This window comes from Symphodus melops (genome assembly GCF_947650265.1).
Source record: "Symphodus melops genome assembly, chromosome: 10".
In the NCBI taxonomy this organism is placed as follows: domain Eukaryota; kingdom Metazoa; phylum Chordata; class Actinopteri; order Labriformes; family Labridae; genus Symphodus; species Symphodus melops.
Window position 1 is genome coordinate 18,191,209 of NC_136700.1, and position 10,441 is coordinate 18,201,649.

The window sequence follows — 10,441 nt, forward strand, 5'->3', positions numbered from 1 at the left end:
GTTCAGGGACTTCTCTTCATAGAACTAAAAGGTTCAGGGACTTCTCTTCAGGAACTACAAGGTTCAGGGACTTCTCTTCATAGAACTAAAAGGTTAAGGGACTTCTCTTCTCAGAACTAAAAGGTTCAGGGGCTTCTCTTCAAAGAACTAAAAGGTTCAGGGACTTCTTTTCAGGAACTAAAAGGTTCGGGGACTTCTCTTCATAGAACTAAAAGGTTCAGGGACTTCTCTTTAAAGATCTAAAAGGTTCAGGGACTTCTCTTCAGGAACTAAAAGGTTCAGGGACTTCTCATCATAGAACTAAAAGGTTCAGGGACTTCTCTTCATAGAACTAAAAGGTTCAGGGACTTCTCTTCATAGAACTAAAAGGTTCAGGGACTTCTCTTCTCAGAACTAAAAGGTTCAGGAACTTCTCTTCCAAGAACTAAAATGTTCAGGGACTTCTCTTCAAAGAACTAAAAGGTTCATGGACTTCTCTTCTCAGAACTAAAAGGTTCAGGAACTTCTCTTCCAAGAACTAAAAGGGTCAGGGACTTCTCTTCATAGACCTAAAAGGTTCATGGACTTCTCTGCAGGAACTAAAAGGTTCAGGGACTTCTCTTCAGGAACTAAAAGGTTCAGGGACTTCTCTTTATAGAACTAAAGGGTTCAGGGACTTCTCTTCAGGAACTAAAAGGTTCAGGACTTCTCTTCATACAACTAAAAGGTTCAGGGACTTCTCTTCATAGAACTAAAAGGTTCAGGGACTTCTCTTCATAGAACTAAAAGGTTCAGGGACTTCTCTTCTCAGAACTAAAAGGTTCAGGGACTTCTCTTCAATGAACTAAAAGGTTCACCACACTCGCCCTCACTTTCAGCCTGGTCAACATGCTGAGCTGGCCCTGTGACTTCCTCCTTCTCCTCCTCAATATCAACATGGCCCTGACTGCTATAAACAAAAGTATGTGATTAGTACTTTGCCTGTCTGATAAATTATAATTAGAGGTGTTATGCTAGAATGTTTATAACCCACCATCTGAAAGATGTAGACTCATCTAAAAAAGACATAGCCTACATAAATTTTCATTTCTTCTTCTGCTTTCCGCATGCCTGACCACTCTTCACATCTATCTTCACTCTTTAATCTATTATGATTGGCTCTGATTAGACACTCGCTGGTTTATATCATGTTACTATCAAACAATAGATCACACTGTTGTCAGCACAGTGCTGTATTTTGTTTAATTTATTTTGTTTTGTATTTTCAAACGACAAACACCTTTAAAAGAGAAATCCAGGAGGATCCTATACAGAGTAGGACTCTATTATCTCCCGATGGGGCAGTTTAGCCCAGACTCAGCATCTGTTGAGTCCTGTCCATTACAATTAATCCATAAACACACTGCATAAAACTAATCGTCCTTTTGTAACAGCTGAGACACCCGACATAACTTTAAACAGTGACAAAATTGGACTTAGCAAAGATCCCTCCGTCACTGTTGCTGCCAAAACCACCGATATCAACCGCCAGGAATCTGCAATCGGCATCAACCAGGGCAAGCAACACAATAGAGAAGGTCCCCTTGTAATTGTGGAACTGTGACCCCGAGTTGGGAGGTGCCTGGATGACGATGCGTTTGCCATCTAGGGCACCTAAACAATGTGGGAAGTTCCACCGCTCTTCAAACCTCCTTGCCGTCTTCAACCACAGATCCTTGTTAGGAGATGGCATGTGGGATTCTTTCAGCTCCTCCCAGATGGCTTCACAAGTCTCCCTCACAATTTTTGCAACCGTTGAAATTCCCAGCCGAAAACTTGCAGCAATTGTCGTGTAGCTGTCACCAGTGCTTAGAAATCTGCAAAGACAATCAAAGTTTCTTTGATTGTCTTTGCAGATTTCTATTATTGCATTATTTCTTAATAATACAGTAGCACATCATTTCATGACATGGAAGCTAAATACATTTGCTATAACATCCTTATAATCCTTAATGAGACGCGTGCTACACTTGGTCAATGGTAAGAAAAAAGGGTAATTTATTGTGACTAAATCAGGTGGTCTTATGTTGAATCAATATAAATAAGCAAAACAATTACTTTTATCCTGGGACTCTGATATGGTTAAAAAACTGAACCATATCAGAATCAGAAAAAAATGTTATTAATCCCAGGGGCAATTCTGTTATTAAATGACAACAGTTTATCCATTTACTAATAAAGGACATTTAACCAGTACAGAGAGCCCCACATTATTAGTCAGACTGCCCCAACATAACATGGACATTGATTATTTGTGTTCATAACATTTTTTGTTAATTTACTGTCCTCCATAATGTTGCAGTTTCAAACATGTTGATTTACTTAGATGAGGCTTAAAGCAGCAGCTGACTTGTTAATATAGCATTGCCTTAATGAGATTTTTTAATTATGATAAAAGATAATTTAGTGTATTTCCTCCTGTTAGCTTCCTGTTTTTTATTGGTTATCAGGTTACTGAAGGTAAATAACTGTATCTGCAGGTAATGTTTACATCTTAAGAAGATAGGCTTCTCATCTAACATGGATTCAGTGTTCATAAATCATGATTTCATGTTTGTTTCTGTATGCGCTGTATCAGGCCATGAGATTAGAGGCAGACGCAACAGAGGGGCAAAATTTCCTCCACTATGATTTTAAGTTAAGTGCTGAGTTATTTTGTCTTTAATATCATATGTGTAGCCTAGTAAAAGATCGAGACATTAAACAGACAGCCCATCGCGAATGAATGAACAAGATGTGCTGTGCGCACAGCTGGAGCTGTTTACAAACAAACCTCAACACAAGTGATACATTTTACACCAGAGTATCTTCTTACCTCAGACATACGGCTAATCGCTGCTCCGGGTCAATCGGGTTCCTGAAATTGTTGCTCTACCTCCTCAGCTTTGGAGCTAGCTTTGAAGCAGTATTTCAAACTGTCCCACAGACATCCTAAAGTAGGTCCTGAAGCGGCCGTGGTACAGTTTCAGCTCCTGAACCAAACAGTGAAACTCGCCAAGTTCTTCTCTCCTCTTCAAAATCGGATGTACCCACTTTCCTCGTTTTTTTCTTTTGTTATTGAGCAAAACAAGCACCAGATCATCATCGCTTGATGTTGTCGAGTCCATGATTGTTTGCTGTCTTGACTTGCGTGGCACGATGTTTTTTTTTTTTAGAATGTACATAATTTATTCGTAAAATCACGTTGCTCCAGATGTGCATAGACAGGCGCGTCAAAATTCGCCTCCGAATTATTCGCAATTTCGTACCGCTTATTCGCGTCGCCCTTGGTGTGCAAAGGCCTTAAGGGTTAAAGTAGTGGCTAGCCAGAATTTATTCAAAAATACGGAACGATAATTTTTGACTTCCTTTGTGAGACTTTTATTTTGAAAGTGCGCAGGAAGTTGAGTATCATGTGCGGACGGATAGCTTCGAGAGCTCAGCCGTGGTCACGGTACAGGTGAAATGACTGGCAAGGAGCTGCTCAAAAGTGGTTAGTAAGTGTTAAATCTTTCTGTTAAATACATAAAATGTGACATAACATATTTTTAATCGGTTTGAAGAAATGTAGTTCAAGTCTACTGTTGCTGAAAAGTAGTCGAGCTAACGAGCTAATTCGCTAAACAAGCTAGTAAGCTAGCGAATTAAAGAGCATATTGCAGGTTAAAAAAGTTTAAATTAACACTTCATGTTGTCAGATAAGGGCTGTAGAATAAGTACATCAATTTTCTGTATGTTCTTCAACACATAAGTGCTCTAATTTAGAGGAGAAAGTGGCTGTTTTAGCATAGCTGTTTAGAACTCGCTTTTTTTCAACAATGCGTCATATGACGTAACATAAGGGTGTCGTGTTCTGTTACTCTGCTTTGATCGGCTTTATTATGTGTATGAATGAATGAATGAATGAAGCCTTTATTGCTCCTGGGGGAACTTGTCTTGCACCAAGAGCATGAAACACTTTACAAACAAACATTTAGAAGGCAGCACAAAAGAATTAAAGCACAAAAAACACGCTAAAACCTCACATGATTAAAGAGGCGTAATGATACGTGGTAGTGAGTGAGATGTCTCCCTGCAATAGTTTGTAATTTGCGTGGTGCACATTCAGGTGCATAGTGTAAGTGGCTTGATTATTCATAGTGTTTTTTGGTGAGTTATTCCCACTACCTCAGAAACGATCGAACAGACACGTTGAATATTTCGGCATCAGACACAAAAGCGTTTCCTTATTAATGATTTAAATCTCTGGGTGTTTAACATAAAATATTATATACGCAGACAAGCATTTAATGATTTGATCTGCTGGAATCCTCGGTTATAATCTCTAGTTTGTCTGTATTAATATATGTAGTCATACGATTTATTATAAATCCAACTCTGTTGCAAGAGAGCATGTGCGTGTGTGCGCAGTGGGGAAAGACGCACGGCACCGTAATAAGTTGTACAGATTTGCCGTTTTTACGAGCAACTCCCATACAACTTACACTTGCACCTTCTACAAATTGTTTTTTAATTGATTGAATGTGATTACAAACTTTACATGCTGATGTGAACACAGCACTAGCCTATATATCGTGAGCTGACACCTGTCACTCAGCAGGACGCCTGCTCCGGGCCTCTCCTCACACCAAAACTTCACTTCTCTCCTGAGGCCGTTATTCCTCTAATCCTGCCTGTTTCTGCTCTCTATCACATCTAACAGGTTCATAATAATAAGCCAGTAGACCATTGTATGTAAAGGAATACATATTTTCTTCCTCTTTATTGACGGGAGTGACACTCGGATCCATGATTTTCTATGTTAAACAGACAGATTCAGCGGGACTCCCTTATGTTACGTCACAACCGAATACGGAAGTAAAGAGCAAAGACTTGCGAAAACGTACTAAAACGTCTCCAGGAGACCCTGTGGGTTATTAATTTCTGAATTTCTTTAAAAACAGTATTGTTAACGTATTTTCCTATGATTAGTTAAGTTTTGTCTTTAACCTGCAATATGCTCTTTAAGCACGTTTTTATTTAGCATCATGCAAGTTTTCGATGACGTATTTATACGCTTGACTTTGTTAAGCAAAGATGCTCAGCAAGTAAGTTAGACTATGGTCCATATTAGCAGTTACAGTGCCTTTTAAATTTAAATAGGCTTTTTTTTTGGACAACAGCTTACTAAAAAATAGACTTGTGTCAAAGTGAAGTGAGATATTATTTACAAAGTAATTAATTAAGCGATTGCAGTATTATGCAGTAAATATTAAACTCCTTTGAAGTGACTCACTTAATTCAACACAGGTGCATCCAGTTGGTATTAGAAGTCGCACAATTATTGAACCTGAGTCTGGGTGCAGTCTGATTGATTGTAATATAAAGACACCTGAATCTGGAAGGTCCAGTCACTGGTGAATCAGTACTCCTTGATTGAACTACACTATGAAGCCTAAAGAACACTCCAAGCAACTCAGTGAACAGGTAAAACTAAACTTTAAACTAAATGGCAAAAAGTGAGTTGCTACTACCAAGACTAACATTGTGCCAGATACTTGAGAAACCTGAGAAGCATAGTTACAACAATCATTTAACACTGGGCATGATAAGGCAGGAGGTGGATGATACAGACAGGAATGGAAATAGTGAGCAGGAATAAAAACAAGTGTCTGCTCCTAAAATTAAAATAATTCCGCTTAGGTTTTGGACTACAGTCGCAAGTTTTTAAAACCACAAAATATCAGCTTCCCCATTTTTGTTTTACATTTGAATGGCATCTATTAATTGAAGGAATTTCAGAGGTATAAGCCTGGGACAGTAAGAAATCTTAACATTATGAAATTACTTTCATTTTGAAGTATCTGGACATAAGAATTTGTAAAAACCTTGTGTAGCTAATACTTTCAAAGAGCTCAAACGGATTTTTTTCCCTACAGTTTGAAATGCCACCAAGGATTAGCCCACTGAAAGATGCCATTCAGCATGTTGTGTCAAGGACTGACAAAACATGCAAGTTAGAGGTGAAGTTCATCAATACAGAGAAAAGTAAGTTGGTATCTGATGTGATTTGTCAACGTATACCATCACTATTGCATTAGCATCTGTTGCAAAACTTTAGGGTGCATTGAATTGGCAAAAGATTGCAGCTTATCTTAAATCACCTAACATTTCAGTTTTTGTGTAATTTAGGGCTACAACTACCGACTATTTTAATAGACGATTAATCTGATTTTTTTCGGGTTTTTTTGGTGGGGTGGGGAGGTTCGGAGTAATGACTTGGAATAAGATTATTAGTTTCTTTATTTATTAACACAGTAAGGACAAATGGCAGGCGACGGCGCTGCTGCACTATATTACCTGCTGCACTATATTACACGTGTAATATAGTGTAAGAATTTCTAAACTGACTGAACTGCAGTTTAAACTTCCAGTCTTCCTGTGTACTCTTCTCATTCTGGATGGACTTTGCATTACAATGCAGAAAGGTTAGCATGTCCACATGCTCCTGGCTAAGACTAGCTCTCTTCTTGGGAGTTATGTTGCCTGCGGTAGAGAACGGTCAACGTGTTTTTGGTTCTCTGTTCAGACATATAGTGTAAGAGTAGACGTTGCTCTTTAACTTTCTGCTTGACAGTTTCAGCGACATCTCTTGCCTTCATTAGAAGTGTCTCACTGACCAGTGAGCTGTTGTCAGTGAGCCACTTCTGATGAAGGCGTGTTCAACAGGAACGTGCACAAGACGACAAATCGAGACCGAATGAATCAATCACCGAATTAGTTCCCAAGTATTTTTAGAATTGATTTGAATCGATTCAATGAATTCGTTGTTGCAGCCCTAGTGTAATTTTCATCATGTATTTGCAAAAAATGTGATTTTTATGAAAAAAAAAAAAAATTGTGGTACTTGATAATGGTAGAATAGATTTGTATTTTCTGTTCAATATTTTTGTTTGCTTTTACAGGACGTGGTGTATTTGCAAGTGGTTCGATATTTAAAGGAGAATTTGTAGTTGAATACAGAGGAGATATGATAAATGATGCTGAATCCCAGAGAAGATCGGTTTACCATCCATCATGTACTGCATTTATGTTTGCATTCAAGTGGAGAGGAAAAACATGGTGGTAAGACTTTAAGTTGCAGCTCAATGATGTTCCTTATATTACTCTATACCAGGGGTAGGCAACTCCGGTCCTTGAGAGCCCCTATCCTGCATGTTTTAGATGTGTCCCTCATCCAACACACCTGATTCAAATGATCAGGATCGTTATCAGGCTTCTGCAGAGGTGATGATGAGATGATCATTAGAGTCAGGTGTTGGAACAGGGAAGCATCTGAAACATGCAGGATAGTGGCTCTCGGGGACCGGAGTTGTCTACCCCTGCACTATACTATACAACATAATCCTAAACTAATTGAGATTTTGACTTGTGTTGAAGTATTGTGATATTTGTATTTCCCCTTTTTTCTCGTGTTTTCATCATATTAAGTATTGATGCCTCGAGAGATGATGGATCATTTGGGTGGCTTGTTAACGATGACCATCGGCATGCAAACTGTAAGATGAAAAATTTTTACGTGAATGGAAACCCACACCTTTGTTTGTTTGCCCTGAACGACATTGAAGAAGGACAAGAAATTACCTATGACTATGGAGGTGATGACTGCCCATGGAGAACACAGGTATGTGTATAGGGACAGGTGTACAAAATGGATAATAGTTTGCTGTATTAAATCATTTTGTAGTTGAATGAATCAGTACCTGACTCTAGTAGAAACAGATTAACCTAATTATCTCCACTCCACTGGTGGAGTTTAAAAACTGTATCAATGCGGTTGACTTATCAGTGAAGTTGTATCAGAATTGACGTAGCATGACTTAAAGCTGTAATCAGCCCATGAGTTAAAGGATAACCTTCCAAGACAGAAAAGGCACCAGACAAACAGGATATCCGTCTTTACTCTTTTTAGAGTAGTGAAAGAGCTTGGCTGGAGTGAATGAAATGTTTTAAATTGACATTGAATGCTTTTCTCTACAATCATTATGCTGACATGCTTTTGATCTTAGAGATTTTGTCTTTTCACACAATTTGCTTGTTATACAATATTTTCATTAAAATGACCATTTAATTTATCCAATTTGATATTCAAAACCATTGTCAATATAAATTCTGTGTTTTCAGACAACCACCACCACAGCTAACGACATGGCGGCAGATGGGTCATGTCCTTCCCCACAGTTGGTGGCTGAGGAAGATGAGGCGCCTGGTTGAGCAGCACTCAACAGGTATATTCAGAGTCATCACTTTAGATTTAATTTTGTCATACTGTTTTATTTTCCTCAGCAATTTAAAAGAGGGAGGACGTTTATGTTTAAGTTAATTTTGCTTGAATAAGTACACAAAATAGTTCAGTTGAAAGAAAAAGAAAAAAAAAAAGTTAAGTGTTTCTTTTTTTCATAGATTGTGACAGACGTCCAAGCCCAAGATCTGATTTTTGCACCAAAACTGAGACGGCCCAAAAGTATCATTGTAAGTGATCAGTCCCATGGCAAATGAGTATAAAATCAATTATGGTTTTGCAACCAAGCATTTTGTGTCACAATCAACAGTTATTTGCATTAATTTCAATTATTCAGTATATTAGGTTCTTAAATGATAATTCATGTTACTTTCAGGTTCTTATTTTCAGACAAAGTTAAGTAGGTGATGTTCTTTACCTGACATGTTTCGACTGACAGCTTCAGTCTTTCTCAGAGGACACGTGAGGACACGTCACAGCGATCATCCACTTGTGGTGTTTCTACGTGGGCGTGGCCAACCTGACAGATCTGTCAGGTTGACCACGCCCCCCGCCGCCCACTGGTCCTTTTAGGAGAGAATCCCAGGTGTGAGACAGCATGGGTACGTCTCACTTTCCTTATTTGCACCGAGTGTCCTCCGAGTTGTCTCCTCCACTTGCGTCTTAGTCCCGCCCACCAGAGATGCACGGAGGAAATGAAGCCGAGGAGAGAGGACCGAGGAAATCAGCTTTAAGACACACGAGACGTCGTTTCCTCGACAGCGTCACATGACGCGACATCAGCTGATCACGTTCAGCTGTCAATCAGCCGAACAGCTGTTTATGTCCACACAAACACGCACTGTATTATTTCTAATCAAACACACACAGTTACAGTGTTTAGTGTCTTTACCTGATAAAAAAAAACACCTGAAGAACAACCTGCAGTCTACTCATAACCAAAAGGACAGTTTCTACTGACTCAAAGATTTCATTTTGAATTGTCTATAATTATTTATTATTATTAAACAGTTTTGACTTAACCTAGCCTGTATTTAGACAAGGAACTCTGTATTTTATAAACGGATATTTATGTGTCAGGATACTGAAAATGATTGATTAGAATCTAAATGATGAAACGTTCAGAAGATAAATAAGTGAAAATATAAAACGGAATCCTCTTCGTCAGACTCTTTTTAATCTCAGCTCATCACAGAGTGACTCTTTACAAACTCACTGATGTTCATCATCTGTTTAAATGTCCGACGCTCCGTTTAGCGTCTTTTTAATGTCCGTCTTTTCTCCCATATTAAACTCATGTTGAGAAGTTTCACTGAAGTCTGATTTGCTGCAGCGTCCAATCAGTGAGTGATATACGAGAAGGGGGCGTGTCTGTCAGTGAAAAGACTTCCGTGAAGTCGGCTCTCGTGTCTCCTCAGTCATCGCTCCTCGGATCAGCCTCCTCTCTCCTCGATCCTCTCTCCTCCGTTCGCTATAAGAGCTTTGGGACGATCCTCAACATGGCGGCTTTGGAACTACTTCCGGTTCGGCCGAGGACCGAGGAGACTGCAAATAAGGAAAGTGAGACGTACCCCATGTATGCTCCCTCATCCCTGTTCATGGTCTTGTCACCCCTCTTCCTGATCTCTATGGCCTCCTTTATATAATTATCTATACCATATTATCTATTTATTTAATTTTCTTTCTCTCTCTCTTTTTTCTCTCTTTTTTTCCTCTTTTCTTTCTCTCTTTTTCTCCTTTTCTCTCCCTCTTCTCTTTTTCTCTCCCTCTTTTTTCTTTCTCTCTCTCTCTTATTTCTCTCGGTTTTTTCTCTTTTTTTTCTGTCTCTCTTTGTTTTTCTCTGTTTGTTCTGTCTCTTTCTTTCTCTCCCTCTTTTCCCTCTCTTTTTCTCTTCTCTTTCTTTCTTTCTCTCTCTCTCTCTCTCTTTCTTTCTCTCTCTTTTCTCTCTCTCTTTCTCTCTCTTTTCTCTCTCTCTCTGTCTCTTTCCTCTCTCTCTCTCTCTTTCTCTCTCTGTCTCTCTCTCTGTCTGTTTCTGTCTCTCTCTGTCTCTCTTTCTTTCTCTCTCTCTTTCCTCTCTCTCTGTCTCTTTCTCTCTCTCTCTGTCTCTTTCTCTCTCTCTGTCTCTCTCTCTCTTTTCTCTCTCTCTCTTTTCTCTCTCTCTCT